Below are 17,163 nucleotides of genomic sequence, written 5' to 3' on the forward strand. Positions count from 1 at the left end.
CACAAGTCTCATAGTAAAAAAAAGTTTTTAAAAAGTGTTTCATCTGCTTGAATTTATGTTTTTTTTATTTATAGAAATATATATTTTTGTATTAGTCTTTAAAATACCAGAATTTGCTCATAACTTTATGTTTCAGCATTTAAAGCTATATTAACTTTATAAGCCTTGAATTTATTTTCTAACTTTAACATATTAAAACCTACATAATTTTCCGCCAACAAAACGGCGAATAAAAAAACCCTAAAATAAGAGAAATTATAATTAAATTTGAATTAATTATATTTCATTTTAAAATATTAAATATTCTGATTTAGGATATTAAATCAGAATATATGATCAGTTACTCAGTACTTGAGTGTGAATTAAATGTTTAAGTGTTGAACTTTGAGCATTAATAGTTTTAAGAAATGTAAGATAAGCCTGAAATCATTATTTAATTCAATATTTTTTTATTTAAGTAGTTCCTAGATAAGTATCTAACTAAAGCAACATTGACATATTCAGCCCTCTCTTTCAGATATGTTTTTAAATTCAAAAGACCTTTGCTGAATATTTCAAACATTGTGAAATGTTATTTCAGTTCCGCTCTGTGTTTCTGTGAACTCCAGCGCCCTCTGCTGGTCATGTTTGTGTTCATCCAAACTCTCGATCCACGAATCATGACATCAGTTTAATGTAATTATGTCTAATTTTCATCTTGATTAAATTTACATAATGAGGACATCCTGGTATAAGCAGAGACCAAAACAAATCCTGTAGAACCTTCTGGAATAATCACATTTTATTTATTTATTTTTTTACAATAGAAAAAATAGTTAAATCTAAAACAAAGCTTTGAAGAAAAAAACAACATTTACTTAGCTACCTGTTTTAGTAACAAGTCTACAAAATAACTTATGAAAACAGTAATTAAGTTTTCATTTTGCACTTAATTACTGTATGTTATGTGATTTTCATGGGCTACTGGCAGAATATGCTTCTCTGTGTTTCATCTGGTATAAATCAAATCAAATAATTTATCTTTTGTTTCACACATATAAAACATATGAAAGAAAAGAGTCGGAAACAAAGGTTTTGTATTTAATGTATTATCAAATTAATACTAAAAATAAAAGGAAGTTTATTTATTAAAACACAGAACAAATTGTTTTCACTGAAGATATGATGCAAATAAGGCAAGTAAAATATAAGTAGCATTAAGGTCTTCTGAGGTGCTTGAAAAGATGAGACCAATAAAACTAAAAAGAAATAAAAATTTACAGAATAATTTTAAATAACCACAGACTTAATGTATAAGAAAAAAGATTATTATCTTTAGAGTAAGCAACTTTTATTGGTTTACAGATGAGCTCTTTATGTCTAAAATTTCACAGTGGTGCAAAAATCTAAAAACAGAAGCAGAACTCGCAACCCGAATAGGAAACCATCTCGCATTGAAAAAGGGAACATGAGGTTGATAAGGTGGGTGTGACGATATTTATTCTGGGATGTCTAAAATCTGACTTTTGCCTCCTGATATGCAGCCACTTCCTGTTTGTTGCTTCTTATTTACCTTAGAGTTCCTAATCGTCTCTGAGAAACTGAGAGTCACAAGATCAGCAACACCGATTGTTTTCAGTTCCTCTCAGAATAACACAAATAGCATAGCATTCATCTATGCCCATATCAGAAATAAAATATCTCATATTAGCATATGGGGCCATTTTAAAGCACAATAAAGTAATAACTATGTTACCTTCAGTTGTTATAAATAAGCTGTATATATTAAACATGACTTAACAGAAATTTGACTTTGCAAACTGATGCCTTGAAATTGGCCTCTGTCTCTTTAAGAAGCTCTGGTTTTTCCAGAATGCCGCCTTCAGCACATCTTTACAACAGTGCTACTCCATTATGCCGTTTACAATTGTTTACTAGTTGCTGCTGCCGCTAGTCTGGAGGAACAGAGAGGGGGAAAGAAGGAGCATTGTGGAAATGTGCATAGCTTTGTGTAAATAGGCGGAGCTTTGTGGAAATGGGCGGAGCTTTGTGAGACCAAGCGTCTCACATGGTGGCTACTGGAAGGATGTCTCAAACATGCATGAAAGAATCAAAACAACACTCCTATCACATTTTAAAAACAAAATAACATAGCACGATGTAAGGATAAAAAAAGTAAATTTTACATAATACCGTCCTCTCTGAGAAAAAAAACTGGTAAGGAGGTAATAACATGTCAAAGGTTACAAGACTGATTAGCAAAAAGCTCTTATTGGTGCATCTTCAGGAGGTTAAAGGTGTCATAACATAACATGGAGCAGAGAGCAATAGGGGTTTGGGGTGAGCATGACTGACGGTGCCAAGTCCCTCCCACTGGCTCTGATTGGTTGTTTCCAGTTAACACTGGAAGAAGGCAGAGGAGCGTGAATTTTTTCACAGATTTTTTGTCAAGACATTCCAACAGTTTCAAAAGTTACACAGTGCAGCTTTAACAGAAAAGATTTGATAATTGTTCTGTTTTAGTCACCTTGCAGCTCTCTCTCAGCATCCGGCCGGTCCTGTCAGCAGGTCCATGTTTGCTGAGTCCCCTGCCTGCAGAGCTCTCTGGACGTTCTGCCAGAAAACTCCTGGATGTTCTGCAGCCTGAGGCCAGCTCAGGTAGGTGCGCTTCTTCACCAGCTTCCTCATGCGGTAATGTGGAGACAGATGACAAGCAGGAATCTCCTCCAAAAACAGCAGAATCAGAACATCTTTCTGCTCGTCGAATAGACGAAAGCTGCAAGATGTCAGAGAAAACTTGTCAGAAATTTTCCTGACGCTGTTCATAAATGTGTAACGGAAAGTGTAACTGAACAGACCTAATTTTGCCAGATCTGTTCCAAATAATCACTAATGTTATATTAATTTTGGTTAAAAATGCACTTCTTTATGGTGAAATTACATTGGAAACAATCATTAGTGGTGCTTGTTGCATTGTATGATGAACGAACTTGCATGATAAGGAGAACACTAGATATAAACATCCAAATAGTTGAGAATCTCTTAAAATGACAAAGCTAACACCCAAAAGTACAGAGATTAGTTTTGCACTAGTCAAACAAGAAGCACACTTTCCACCCTCATACCTCAAACGATGCATAGTTGTTGTAAACATAAATCTTCACGAAGCATACATTTCCTGTATTTTCCACGCTCTAAGGCGCACCGGATTATAAGGCACAGCTTCAATAAATGGCCTATTTTAAAACTTTTTTCATATATACAGCGCTCCGCATTATAAGGTGCATAGAATAGACGCTACAGTAGAGGCTGGTGTTACGTTATGCATTCACTAGATGGAGCTGCACTAACGAGAATGTCAATAAAACAATCCGACTCCGATCGGTGAGGAGAGCCTTCCGTGACTTGGCCAGACGATGATCGCCCTTCTCCGTTCGCGCACAGCATGTTCGTGGAGAACGTGATGCTACATGAACTGATTCTAGACGGTCGGTAGGTAGATAGGTCAGTCAAAACTTTCTTAACAGATTACAAACCAGCGTTCTGACAACTATCCCAGCATGCACCGCGCGCTTCTTCTTCTACGGGCGAAAATGAAGTCGGCAGCTGCTCACTGTAGTTGTTAGACCTGTTGTGGCTCAATATCGGTCCATATATAAGGCACACCGGGTTATAAGGCGCACTGTCGGCTTTTGAGAAAATTGAAGGTTTTTAGGTGCGCCTTATAGTGCGGAAAATAAGGTACATACATTTAATTTCTCCATTTAAAAAGCATCAAGTTCAAGAATAGCGCCCCCACCTGGCCATCTGGATCTCTCTGGAGCACCATTCACTCTCCAGGTAGCTGCGGCTGATCACACAGATGGTTTTCCTGCTGCCGTAGATGGCATCAGTGATGTTCTCTATGATGGGTTTACCTGTGAATATAACAGATGTATTTTCAACTGAATCTTAAAAAGACCTTGTCTACGTTATAGTAAAGCCTCCAGTTCAACTTTTGCCTAAAAATGCAGTTTGTAAAAATGTAGCTTTGTCAAGTTTATTCTCAGGGTCACCTACTCTTCCCATTGGGGGTGCCAACTTCCCTTAAATTACACATGTATGAAATCATCATATAAATTGTTTAAGGTATAAATGTTGCACCTTAAACTTACTAATAAAAATTAGTAAGTCATTTTTATTTTTTAAGGGCTCTTGTGCCCCCCCCCCCCTACTGATACCGCTCTGGATGGCTTCCCATATCAAAAACCACCAATGGTTCATATTTGAAACAAAGCAAACAAATTAGCATTTAATAATGGGCTATTCTTCATTCTCAGATATAAATTCTAGTAATTGTTTTTGGGAGTTTTAATAAATGTGACCTACACAGGTCACATTTAAATTTTTACGGAATTCAAATTCCGTAAAAAACAGGAAAATGTACTGGTAATTTTCTGCCAGTACATTTTCTGTTTTTTTACGGAATTTCCAGCAGAATTTTTCCCGTAATTTAACAGCTTTTATATGTAAAGTTTTTAACATAGAAAACAACCAGGTCATGTAGCGGTTCCATTAACACTTTGCCCTACGCCTGTTAGGAGATGGAACCCAATACAAATAAATGGGTAGGCGGTAAAGTGGAGGGCCAATGGTTCCCTGACCGTCCTGTTACGCTGCGAAATCATGCAGTTCAGACTTAGATAATAATGCATTTAGTGCTCACAGATTCTATTTTTTTCATAGCGCATGCTCACTGCGTCCTATTATTAGCCTAGCAACAGTTGCCATGCTGCTGACAATGATTATCGCATGACTTCAATGATGTATGTGTCATGAGGGCCTTCTAAGGTTGACTCTGTGATGTCTAGAGGCATGACATCACCAACTGATCAGTTATTCTCTGATCAGTTACACAATCAGTTAAGTCATCAGCACAATTCATTGGACGTTTTAGCACAGCTCAGTAAAGATGAACGACGAAAGCCCACAGAGAGAATGGATGTGAGGCCTAAGGTCTCTTTTTGGACAAAAGTGAGAAAACATTGTCAACAGTTCATCCTGGTCGAAGAGCCCAGATTACAAGAGAGAACTTTCTCAGTGAATTCTGTGGGAAGTGATTGAAAAGGCTGCAGATGGACCAACTCTGCATCTTGTCAGACACACTTTCAGGAAAACACAGCAAAATTTGATCTTGCTTTGAGAAAAACTGGAGAATTAACGTAGACGTACTCTCCGAGGTGTCAGAAGAGCTAGGAGAAAGATTTTCCAGAGTATTGCGAAGATGCATTCCACTTGCCAGTGGACTGCATTTAATAGCACTCCTTGATTACCAGAAGGACACCAATAATTGTGGAGAAATTCAAAAGCACCTGGAGAATCCTGTCCTAAAGAGAAAATGTTAGCGTCTACAAAAGAAGTTCAGAAAGACATTTTTCTACTGAAGACTGTACAGATGAAACTGCCTGTGAGGATTATACTCAGCAGCCATGGACCCTGACAGTTTTGAGGGACGCAAACAGGATGGGTTTCAGACGAGGAACGAGACAAGGAGAATTGTGGAAATATTCTTTGAGAATGATTTATAAGTCTAGTTACAGATCTAGCTATGGGCATTCAAAAGGAAGCACACCGAACCAGTCCAGAAAGCTTGCTCCAAAATCTGGAAAGAAGAAGGACATAGATTGTCTTTTTGAGAAAATGGAAAAAAAAATCTGCAGAGACATCTTGCAACTTCTCTGGGGCAATGAAGATGCAGTTAGAGAACTGCTCTTCAAGTTGATAAAAAGCGACAACCCAATCGTTATTTATAAGGTTGTCCAATGCTTCAGAAGAACCCTGGCACGACCGCGGAAAATCATTCTCCGAGACACCGTTCTTCAAAAGGCATGGGGGCTCATCAAAAAGGCTGTGTGTTGTGGAGACGCTTCAGAGGAAGAAGAAAGGCAAGAACCCACCAAGAGTGGACCGAACGCTGTGCTTAGTCCACGCTTAGTTGGGACTCAAAGCTTCGTTTGCTCAGAGGTCGGTGCTGACTCGGAGGAGTCAGGGCCGGTCTCCGAGTCAGGACCCACCTCCGAGACAGGACCCGGCTCAGAGATAGGACCCAGCTCTGAGTCTGGACCCACCTCCGAGACAGGACCCGCCTCCGAGACAGGACCCGCCTCTGAGACAGGAACCGCCTCCGAGACAGGAGCCGCCTCTGAGAAAGGACCCTCCTCCGAGTGTGGACCCTTCTCCGAGTGTGGACCCTCCTCCGAGACAGGACCCGCCTCCGAGACAGGACCCGCCTCCGAGAAGGGACCCGCCTCAGAGTGTGGACCCGCCTCCGAGACAGGACCCGCCTCCGAGTCAGGACCCGCCTCCGAGATGGGACCCGCCTCCAAGACAGGACCCGCCTCCGAGACAGGAACCGCCTCCGAGAAGGGACCCGCCTCAGAGTGTGGACCCGCCTCCGAGACAGGACCCGCCTCCGAGTCAGGACCTGCCTCCGAGATGGGACCCGCCTCCGAGACAGGACCCGCTTTCGAGTCTGGACACGCCTACGAGTCTGGAGACGGGACCCGCATCCCAGACGGGACCCGCCTCCGAGACACGACCCGCCTCCCAGACAGGACCCGCCTCAGAGACCGGACAAGCCTGAGAGTCAGGACCCACCTCAGAGTTTGGACCCGCCTCCGAGACAGGACCCGCCTCCGAGTCTGGACCCGCCTCCTAGACAGGACCCACGTCCCAGACGGGACCCGTCTCCGAGATGGGACCCGCCTCCGAGTGAGGACCCGCCTCCGAGACAGGACCCGCCTCCGAGCCTGGACCCGCCTCTGAGACTGGACCTGCCTCCGAGTGGACAGACCTCTGAGACAGGGCCTGCCTCCGAGTCCTCATGCCTAACGGTGTCTTGAGGATTTTTTCTCACCAACGGAGTGACACATTGTCAGAAGTGTCAAAACTGGATGCGTTTCTTCAGCAGAACTTCACAACTTGCGGGTGTGGATGATTATGGCCTTAAGAGTGCTTACAAGTTTTCAATCTGAGAATACTGGAAATCTTTAGTCATCTGCTGTTACAGTCAGAGCAATGTGGGAAGAGTGTACCGAAGAGTCAGAATGGGGGGCTGAGGGAACTGTGTCGGACTGGGGGGCTAGAGTACCTTCGAAGGGGGGGGCTAGTGTACCATTGAGTGCTGGGGGGACCGGATGGACCGCGGTTCCTGTCTCGAAGGGGCTTCCCCCACCCCTCACCATTAGAGGGGTGAGGGGTGGGGGAAGCGAAGAAGGAGGGGGGCAAAGGAGAGACATTGAGGGGGGGCTAGTGTACCATTGAGTGCTGGGGGGACCGGATGGACCGCGTATTGCAAGAAAGGGGAGGAGGTCTGGCTGTAGAAGGAGGGGGCGAAGGAGAGACCGTAATCTGCGGACTTGGGGGCTAGAGTATAATTAGAGCCGTTTGAAGAAAGTAGAGATGGTGGGGCGACGTATCGTTAGAGGGTGGGGGGGAGAAGCAAAGAAGAGGAGCGAAGAAGAGACATTGAGGGGCTAGTGTACCATTAGAGTGGAGGGATCGAAGAGGGTAGGGCCGGTCTAGCGTACCGTTGAGTGCTGGGGGGGCTGGATGGACGGCGTATTGCAAGAAGGGGGAGGAGGTCTGGCTGTAGAAAGAGGGGGGTGAAGAAGAGACGTTAATCTGCGGACTCGGGGGCTAGAGTATAATTAGAAGCCGGGAAAAACTGTTAAATTACAGAAAAATTCTGCTGGAAATTCCATAATAAACCAGAAAATGTATTGGCAGAAAATTACCAGGACATTTCCCTGTTTTTTTACGAAAAAATTAGAAATAAAATACTGTTAAATTACGGGACACTTCTGACGGAAATTCTGCAAAAATACTGGAAAATATCTGGCAGTGAATTACCAGACATTTCTGTATTTTTATTATTTTTCAGAATTCCATCAAATATTTTCCATAATTAACAGTTTTTGTGTCAAATTTATCATATTTTGTTAACCCAAAACTGAAATCTCTGTCTTTTACTCTTTTGATATCACAATTTTTTTTTTTTTAACTTGGACATTTCCAATACTTTTGTCTTCCAAACCATGAAGTCTGTACCATATAGTATTATAGTGTAAATATATTAAGTAATGTATTAATATATTCTTAACAATTTGAAACAAAACTAATTCTAGTCCACAGTAAATGTAGTTGTAGAACACAAAACACTTAGGTGAAAGTAGCTATCATGCAGTGATATAAAAATGAAACCATTTACATCAACTTGCAGACTTTATTTTGCCAATTTAAGACATAAATGACATCATCTAGTCTTTATAACTAACCTTTGCTATTATATATTAAGAGTTAAACATATTATTGAGCTTGCTATGTTATCTTCTGCACATCACACTAATTTATTGCATTTTACTATACAAATTCAACGTATAAATTAAATAAAGCAGTATTGACTCTAGTCTTGTAGTCAAACAGTTTTGTTAATTATTATAGATGGAACATACAAAATTGCTTTGGAACATAAAATCATAGTTGTAACAGACCAACTACTTCAAAATAATGAATACAGTAAAATATTAGTTAAAATCAAATGCTACATAACCCAGCCTAATGCCATGACAGTGGAAGACACTGGATTCATGAGTGTGTCTCTCATACCTCTAGTCACTGTAACATAAACAAAACAGTCCATTTATGTTATGTTCTGCAAAAAAAAAGGTTAATCCAACCTTAGTCCAGTAACCAAGGCTTGAAATTTCTGTGACCAGTTATTGTGCACCAGGTTTGATGAGATATCAATCACGTTTAAACTTCAAAGGCTCAAATTTTCCATGGATCCCAGTCATTCAGTTCATTAAGGGACTTGAACCATCTGGTGGATGCAAAGCTGCTTCTTCACCCTCTCTGCATTGTGTGAGTCGACCTCATTCAGGTTTGAGCCAGAAATCTATAAGCAAGAGAATGGATACTCAAGTTCAACACAGAAGCACTTCATGTTATAAACATACTTTTTACAAAACGCTTCTAAATTACATTACAGCGGCACATCACCTTGCTCATCAGCGTCTCACCAATTGCTAATAGCTCTTTCACAAACAACATTGAGTAATTTTTATTTAAAAAATCTACACTAGAACTGTGTCAATTGCAGATTTCTGGCCAATCTTTAAAAATCTGACTTATCAATTCTGATTTTGGCCGATACTGATCGTCTTGTCTGAATATTGGTAAATTCAGAAAACATCAGTGGTTGGCACAGTGGGGTGACTATTGATACTGCAACATGGACATGACCTGGTGGGCCGGTCTATCAGTCAAACGTCTCTAACAGGAAGGAAAGCGGTTGATTTTTAGATCTTTGCTGAGGTAGATAAGATCAGTGGATGAAATCACTTTCACATGTATTGGCGATCACCAATCTTCAAAATTAGATTTGGGGAAGATTTATTGGTGCACCCCTAACATACACAATACACAAATATTTTCTTTTGAAATAAAAACATACACAGATTTTGCATATTGTTAAATAAAGTGACCATTCATGATTTTATGTCACGAGACGTATAATTGTGAAATAAAAATCCTCCACTTCCCCTGAGCTACATTCCATCTGAAGAATCCATCACTCCCAACCAAAACCAACCATCAGAGACAGGAGGATATCTTAGCGCTGTCAATCAACGTCTTCATGCTGTCAATCAACTTAACATTACAGGAAACCATTTATCCACTGTCATCGGTGTCCATGCTAACTAGCCTTACATTCATGAGAGGTACGATAGCTGCAGAGTAGCCAATGCAAGAGATCAGGGAGAAATAGGATGACAGCACCACAGTGACAGTTCAACATATATGTAAAAATTTATCATAAGTTATATAGTGCTGCATTAGAATTATTAGAAAGACACTTAACAAAATTATGCCTATGTTATTGTAGAAACACCACATATTCTTAATTAAACTAAAGTTACAGGTGAGTAAACAAAACAAATGTACACACCTATTTAAAGAGTCTGTTGCTTCCAGGAAAGTTCAGGAAGTCTGGATGCAGCTGTTGAGGAGAGGAAACAACATAACCATATAAGGAGAAAGAATATAAACACCAAACATGCAAGTCTACATAATAAATCAATTAGTTTTTTTTATAATAAAATGAAATAATTGTTCCGACAACAAATTTAGAACAGTACTATTATTAGTTTTAAGCTAAGCTACAATAACCAATAACGAGTTGCAAGTAGACATTCAGTAAAAACTCCCAATTGGAATTTTTTTTTTGCAAACGTCGCTTTTATTTACTCTCAGTGATGTTGTTCTATTCAGAAATATGAAAATTAACTATTGTATGTACAATCCACTAACTTACAATTTATATGAGGCAAGAAGCTTCTGACCCATTGTAACAGTTTATCAACATAACCTAATCTCAACATGCCTGATTAGAGCACCAAACATGCAACAAATTTAACGCTGAGTGAAACACGAGCCGTCGCCACCCCAGTCTTACCGTCGACCCCTGGTCTAATGGTTTCCCTCCGCCCCCACGTTACGTTCGTCCGTCTTTCCCGCTCCCCCCAAGTTTACGTTCGTTCGTCGTTCGACCCCACCATACTCCCCACCTGCGACATTTCCCATATTCTAAAACCCCAAACTTGACATTGAAAGTATATTTACCGAAGTTAAATGGCCACCTGCTTTTATGTTAACAACCGGGACATCAAATCATGTTATCAAATAAGACAACTGCAGCTTGATATTTTTAAAAAGCAGGATTGAGACATAAGTAGCATGACGCTATGAACGGTTAGCTTTCACGCGCCCAGTTCAGTTTGACTTGAAAAAATAGCCGGTACGTTGAATTCGGTAAAATACATGAATAGTAATACAAGTGATGGTCCACAACACCGACGCGCCGGGGCAGCATCAAGCCACAGACCGTGTCGGTGCGCGTATTGGATCAGCAAGTCACGTGACCAATACAGGAACTGTTCGAAATGACACTGGATGCCAAACTGTGTTTATAAGGAAGCGAATCTGTCAAAAGCATTTGCCAAACAAATTCTTGATTTTTTACATGTCAACTATGGAGCAGCTTCAAAGGAAATGTTTCCGCAGTGTGGGACCATTTGATCTATATTGGAAAATAAATTGTTTCATTTTTGTCGTTTCATCCGGTTCTTGTCAGTTTCTACTTAATCTATCTAACCCAATCAGCTGAAACTGACTTTTAGTTACTTCATATTATGTTCTGCAGGTTAAGTGTCGCAAATGTTTAACTAAACTGTCTTATTTAAATAAATCCACCTTTTCAATGCTGAGGCATTATGAGGCCAAACATGAGAATGAAGTCCCAGATACACCTAGATAAACTCAGATATGCAGTCATTCTACAAATTACTCAGTTGCTTTTTATAAATTATTTCATATACAGTGAATCCTCGCTGTAACGCGGTTCACTTTTCACAGGGCAGCTTGGAGGAGACGCTGTAATGACATGACTGCGGATCACATTAATAAGGCCCGACTGATGCACATTTCGCCTATCACGGGTTATTTTCGGAACGCAACCGAAAAATAAGGGTTCGCTGTAAATGTAGTGTTTACTTAATTTTTTTCTACAGCAGAAGTTTTGTCAAAAAAGCTTAACAGGCTTAATTTCAAAAGGCTGTAAAAACTTTTTTTAGTATATATATATATATATATATATATAATTAGTATATATATAAATTAATATAATATATATATATATATATAAATATATATATATATATATATATGTGTGGGAAAAAACCTCATTCCAAACACATTCACTTAAATTTTCACTTTATGGTACATGTTCACATTCTTTATTGACTGTATATCAAATATATTTTAAATGTAACTGAAGATATGACATAATACAACATATAATATTCAATAAAATACAAAGAGCTTAAATCTTATTGTACAGACTTGGTCATCAAATCACTACGTTGCCTGTAGGAATTTTTAATGTCCAGCAGGTGTCAGTATTGAGTGATACAGTATCGACACAGTATCAATACAGTGTTGCTATGAGTCGAAACGCCTCATGACGCCTCATTTACCCATCACTAGTAATACAGCAATCACCGCATTTTACTTTTATAATACACAAGCAAACACAGCATTGTAAAAATATCTTTTTTGTATAAAAATAAAATAAAAAAAAGACTGCAAAACAGTCTGCAATTATAGACTGTGCCAGGAGTCTCACAAAGTCAAACAAAGTCAACTACAAATATTTCAAAACATTATTCACAGAAAAGAATGTGTTTTTATTTATTTTACTTTACCAGGGAGGTGGCAGAATGGTAACTCCATCTCTTAATCCAACCGAAGTCCAAAACATATATATGTTCCAGGGTCCGGTTAGCGAGCTTGAAATGTCGTCTGAACAATTTTCGCGCTTCGCGAATGTTCTTGTTCCCATGATGCAATGCGGAAAATGGAAAATACGGTACAAATACCTGTAAAACTAAAAAACGGAGAAATTCCTTCAAATTTCTACAGTACATTTACCCGTTTTTTTTTTTTACAGTTTTTTTTACAGTGTATTATTTTCCTTCAACTGGGTAGGATAAGACTATGAGCTGCACAAAACATGTTCATCACATTTTTTGCACAAAATCATTCCTAATTAATAAGAAATTAGTTTAATCAGTTAAGCCTATTTTGAGCTCCTTTCAGCTGCTTTAGGGAGTCTTGTCACTTTAAATCAAAATAAGCTGCTGCTAACAAGAATCCATCAAATGCTTCCTAAATGGTTAGTAAAACAAAACTAAACAACTTTTCCCTTGTCTTTTCCAGCATACAATGTACAGTGCCCAGTCGGAACTCAGATTGTGTTGCTAGGTGACGGGCTGGGCTTTCCCTGGTGTTGCTAGGTAACGGTGTGGACTTCTCTGGGGTCACTAGGTGAAGGCCAGAGCCTGCTGATTTCTGGTGTTACATTCCGAAGAGTTTTCAAACGGGTAAAAATGTGATTTTTTTTTCATAATATGTCCCCATAATAGAACATTAATGTTTTTGAAAGTTTACAAGGTCACCAACATTTCTCAATCCTCTACATGTCAGTCATTCAACAGTATCATCATAAAAATGAAGAGTTAAAAGACTTTATTTACCTGGTTGGAAGTCTCTGTGGTGCAGACAGAGTCTCCAGCCCTGCTCTCCCTCCAACACTGGGAGCATTTCCCTGTAAACCCAGCCCTCATCGTGGACGTTATAGGACACGAAGGCATCAAACTGATGAGGGTTCATGTTCTTTCTCTTCCTGCTGTCGTAGAGAAAGGCCCAGAAGAGGTGGAAGGTGTATTTGAGATGCCATCTCAGGAAGTTATAGACAAACGATGTAAGAAGAGTTAGAACAACCAGACAAGTGCTAGAAATGAAGTAAAGAAAGCTGCCATCTTCCCAACAGGTCTTGACGTCAAAGTCTAGTAATAAGGTACCCCGTTTAGACACAGGAAAGGAGCATACATACTGATGACCATTGAATACCTGTGTTTGCTTGTTGCTCTTTACCCACCGGATAAAACCTGCGTTTAAGCACTCACAGGTAAACGGGTTATTACTCAGATCCAAATATGTTAGAGATGGGAGATACTGGAAGACAGTCTCATTGACCACAGAGATGTCATTGTCTGCCAAATTCAAAAATCGTAGAGCAGAAAGATTGGCCAGCATCAGAAAATCCAATGACTTGATCTTAGACTCGGAAAGATCCAGAGTCTGCAGGTGTGGGATTGGTAGGAACATTTCATATTTTATGGTTAAAAACTCAGTTTCTTTTAAAGTTAGACTCTTGAGCTGAGGACTAAGCCTAAATGTTCTTCCATCAGGAGGGTCTCCATAGATGTTTATAGCTGTAAACTTTTCGGCAGGTTTAACAGTCATAAGAAACTTTTTTACTGTATTAAAGTCAGTGGGATGGTTTTTGGTAATCACTGTGAGACTTTTCAGTGAGTGTGAGTTAATGTGTATTTCAGAATAGTTTGAAACAGAGGTTTTAAAGTTCTCTAGGAAATGTAAATATGCTGTTAGATATTGCAAGTACTGTAAGTCACTGCAGTCAGGTAGATCCATTGCTTCCACACTTAACATTTTTAGGGACGGTAATTGTTTAAATATGCTATCATATAGAATTTGTATTGGGTTTTGGCTTACATCCAAGATCTCAAGCTTATGTAGGGGAATCTCAAAGGAGTCTCCAAATGTCATTAGTAGATTATAGCTCAAATCCAAAACCGTAAGATTAGGAAGTTTTTCAATCGCACAACTTTTGATGTCAGTTATACGATTGTGATTGAGGTATAGCTCTCTAAGACGTGTTGTGTTTACAAAATCCTCACAGTTCAATGTCAGGATTGTGTTTCTTTGCATATTTAAGACCTCAAGGAAGATAAGGTTTCTTATATCATATGGAACTGTGGTGAGTTGGTTGCTAGTCACATTCAGCGACTGTAGTCGGTTGATTGATTGTATTGAATCTTTTCGCAGTACAGTCATTTGACTGTTAGCTAAGTCAAGCTCTATGAGCTGAGAGCATGATGCAAGTTCAAAAGTTAAATTATGAAGATCACTGTACCTCAAATTCAGACTCCTCAGTGTTGGTATATTACAAACTGTAGACAATATCCCTCTCTCTATCCACCTGCTTGTTGATTGTAACTATAAATATGATAGAGATTCAAGGCTCTTCATTACTGTCTTGACATTTTGAAATAAAAACGGACACAAGTCAATATGTAAATGTGTTATGTTTCTCAGAAAATGTTTGTCCGATATGTACCATTTCATTGTAGAATCTCCTGATTGGTATGAAAGTTCTATAAGGTGGAGATGAGGAAGAATTGGAGTTGTGATGCTAAACATTTGCATGTTATACCCAGAAACATACAACTCTTTAATACTGGATGAGAAATTAAGCTGCAGGTCTTTTGTCTCAAAGGAAAGAAATGAATTTTCTAACAGTTTAAGTTTCTGTATCTGTGGTAACTTGAAAATGGGTTGGATTTCAGTGATTTGTTGGAATTTACTTCCACTTAAATCTAAAGATTGTAAACTGACAAGGAAATTGAATGCAGTTTTATGAATAAACTGGATCATGTTATAACTGAGGTCAAGCTGGGTAAGATTAGAAAGTCCTTGAAACATATTGGCTGTTATACTGGTAAGTTCGTTCCATCTCATGATGAGAATTTTTAATAAACCCAAATCAAGAAATGATCCATTTTCCACATAAGAAATTTTATTTATTTCTACTTCAAGAAGCCTCAGTTTGAAGAAACCACGGAAATCATCTTGTTTAATTTTTGGTAGTTCATTTTCACAAAACTGTAATGAAACTGCGTCTTTAGGGATGTCATCAGGAATAGCTAAAAGGTTCCTCTGTGAGCAATCCACATAAACATGATCAGATGGATTCTCCTGATAAAGGATAGTGCAGTTCTTTAGAGAGTAAAGCAGAGAAGGGTTAAAATGTAGCAGAAGCAAAAGAAGTCTCAGAATCAAGAGTGAAGACAAACTTCCTTTGGTGGCCATAACTGCAGGTTTATCATTCAATGGTGATCACCTGCAAAGACATTTACACAAATTCATGATTTCTTTGTAGCTGTAAAGTTGTACTTTGAACATTGAACCGTGTAGCTAACCCCCAAAACAACCGTCTGAATGAGTTAAGGTTGTAAATTTATATTTTGACATTTTCATAATGTGATTTTTCTTTTAGTTTCGCAATATTTTACCAAAACTACATTAGTGCTGATTCCTTTGGTTGAACAGTGCCAAAGCAGTCACATTTTCATAAGTTTATTGAAAGAAAACGATTTGGGAAATTTTTATTTTGCCTGATTTTTCCATTTTTTGTAACTGTGAATTATTTTAATTTCCACTTCACTTCATATTTTGCCTGTTTAATTATGTAAATTGTAAATATTAAATGATTGATAATTTGATCAATTATTCAGTACTTGAGTAGACTTTTCACCAAATACTTTTTTTTACTCTTACTTTAGTCATTTCTTGGACGGCTACTCTTTACTTTAAGTAAAAATCTGTTAAAGTAGTGCTGCTGGTACTTGAGGTGGGCACTCTATCCACCTCTGTAAGCTGAGGACAGGCTTCTTTCACTTCATGCTTTTTGTCTCCACCCACTTTGGTTTAATTTTTCAAAATTTGCCAGGTTTAGCTTTTACGCTTTAAGACCTTTAGGAAAGTAACATTTTTGTTATCATCCTGCTGCCCATTTACGTGTTTCTGGCGACTCTCTGGCTCTAGTACTTTTTGAAACCCAGTCTCAGTGCGTAACTTTTCAGCAACACGTCCTGCGGAGGTGTGACGTATTCTGCAGGTGTGAAGAACGCACAGGTGCAGCATTTTTTCTATGGGCAGTTAGCAACAAAAATAGTGGTAGATAGCATTGTCTTGTGTTGTACTACTTAACCTATTCAGTTTAACACAGAGTTGACTAAAATATTCAAAATTATTCCTTGGAATTATTTCTAATTATGAGAACTGCTGAACATCCAGTTATAGTTACTGTCTGTCTCCATGGGCGGACAGTAACTGTGTCAAAAGCTGATGACGCCTCCGGTCGAGAGAGACAAAGCTAAAAAATAAACCAAAAGCAGAAGCCAACGCGGTTTCCTTGAAAGTAAACAGGGCTTGGGAGTTTCTCCCTAACTTGTCCTGATATCTGATCTACAAAAATCCTAAATTCTTCCTAATTTTCCCTTAGGATCCAAAAAGGCATCTAAATAAATCAAAATATGTTTTCATTTTAGATAAAAAAAAAACAATCCAACTGTTAAGTAAATTGAATGCGTCGTAGTTAGAATTAGCCTTGTATGTAATAATAGTAATATACAGCAGAATCAATGTTTGCAATACTCACTTTTGATCCTCAGCAGTTTGTGTTGTATCTGACCGGAGTGACGCTCTTCTTACTGTCAGTCACTTTAAGAGAGACGATGTGTGAGCTGTGTTGTTGTGATTGTATCAGATTCTGGATGTGTCTCTTTTATAAGCGCTCCTAAAAGGGGAACCAATTTTTTTTCTTCTTATAAATAAAGTACTATTGATAAGTATGTCCATGCACTGAACAGTGTGCACTCATAATACAAGGTTAATACTCGTCTTTTTCTACCAGCCTCTGTTCCTGCATCAAACTTTGGA

The 17,163-nt window shown here is 38.9% G+C and overlaps 1 pseudogene across 1 annotated transcript; it reads right to left on the reverse strand.

Moving 5' to 3' along the window:
- Positions 1-763: 763 nt before the first annotated feature.
- On the reverse strand, positions 764-16,985 carry LOC103472535 (uncharacterized; annotated as a pseudogene). Its single transcript, XR_014089756.1, has 5 exons — positions 16,883-16,985; positions 13,113-15,562; positions 3,779-3,896; positions 2,507-2,755; positions 764-2,382 (listed from the first exon to the last, which is right to left on the reverse strand). The product of XR_014089756.1 is annotated as an uncharacterized LOC103472535 (transcript).
- Positions 16,986-17,163: the final 178 nt, after the last annotated feature.

This window comes from Poecilia reticulata, chromosome 11, assembly GCF_904066995.2.
Source record: "Poecilia reticulata chromosome 11, P_reticulata-male-v2, whole genome shotgun sequence".
NCBI classification, from domain to species: domain Eukaryota; kingdom Metazoa; phylum Chordata; class Actinopteri; order Cyprinodontiformes; family Poeciliidae; genus Poecilia; species Poecilia reticulata.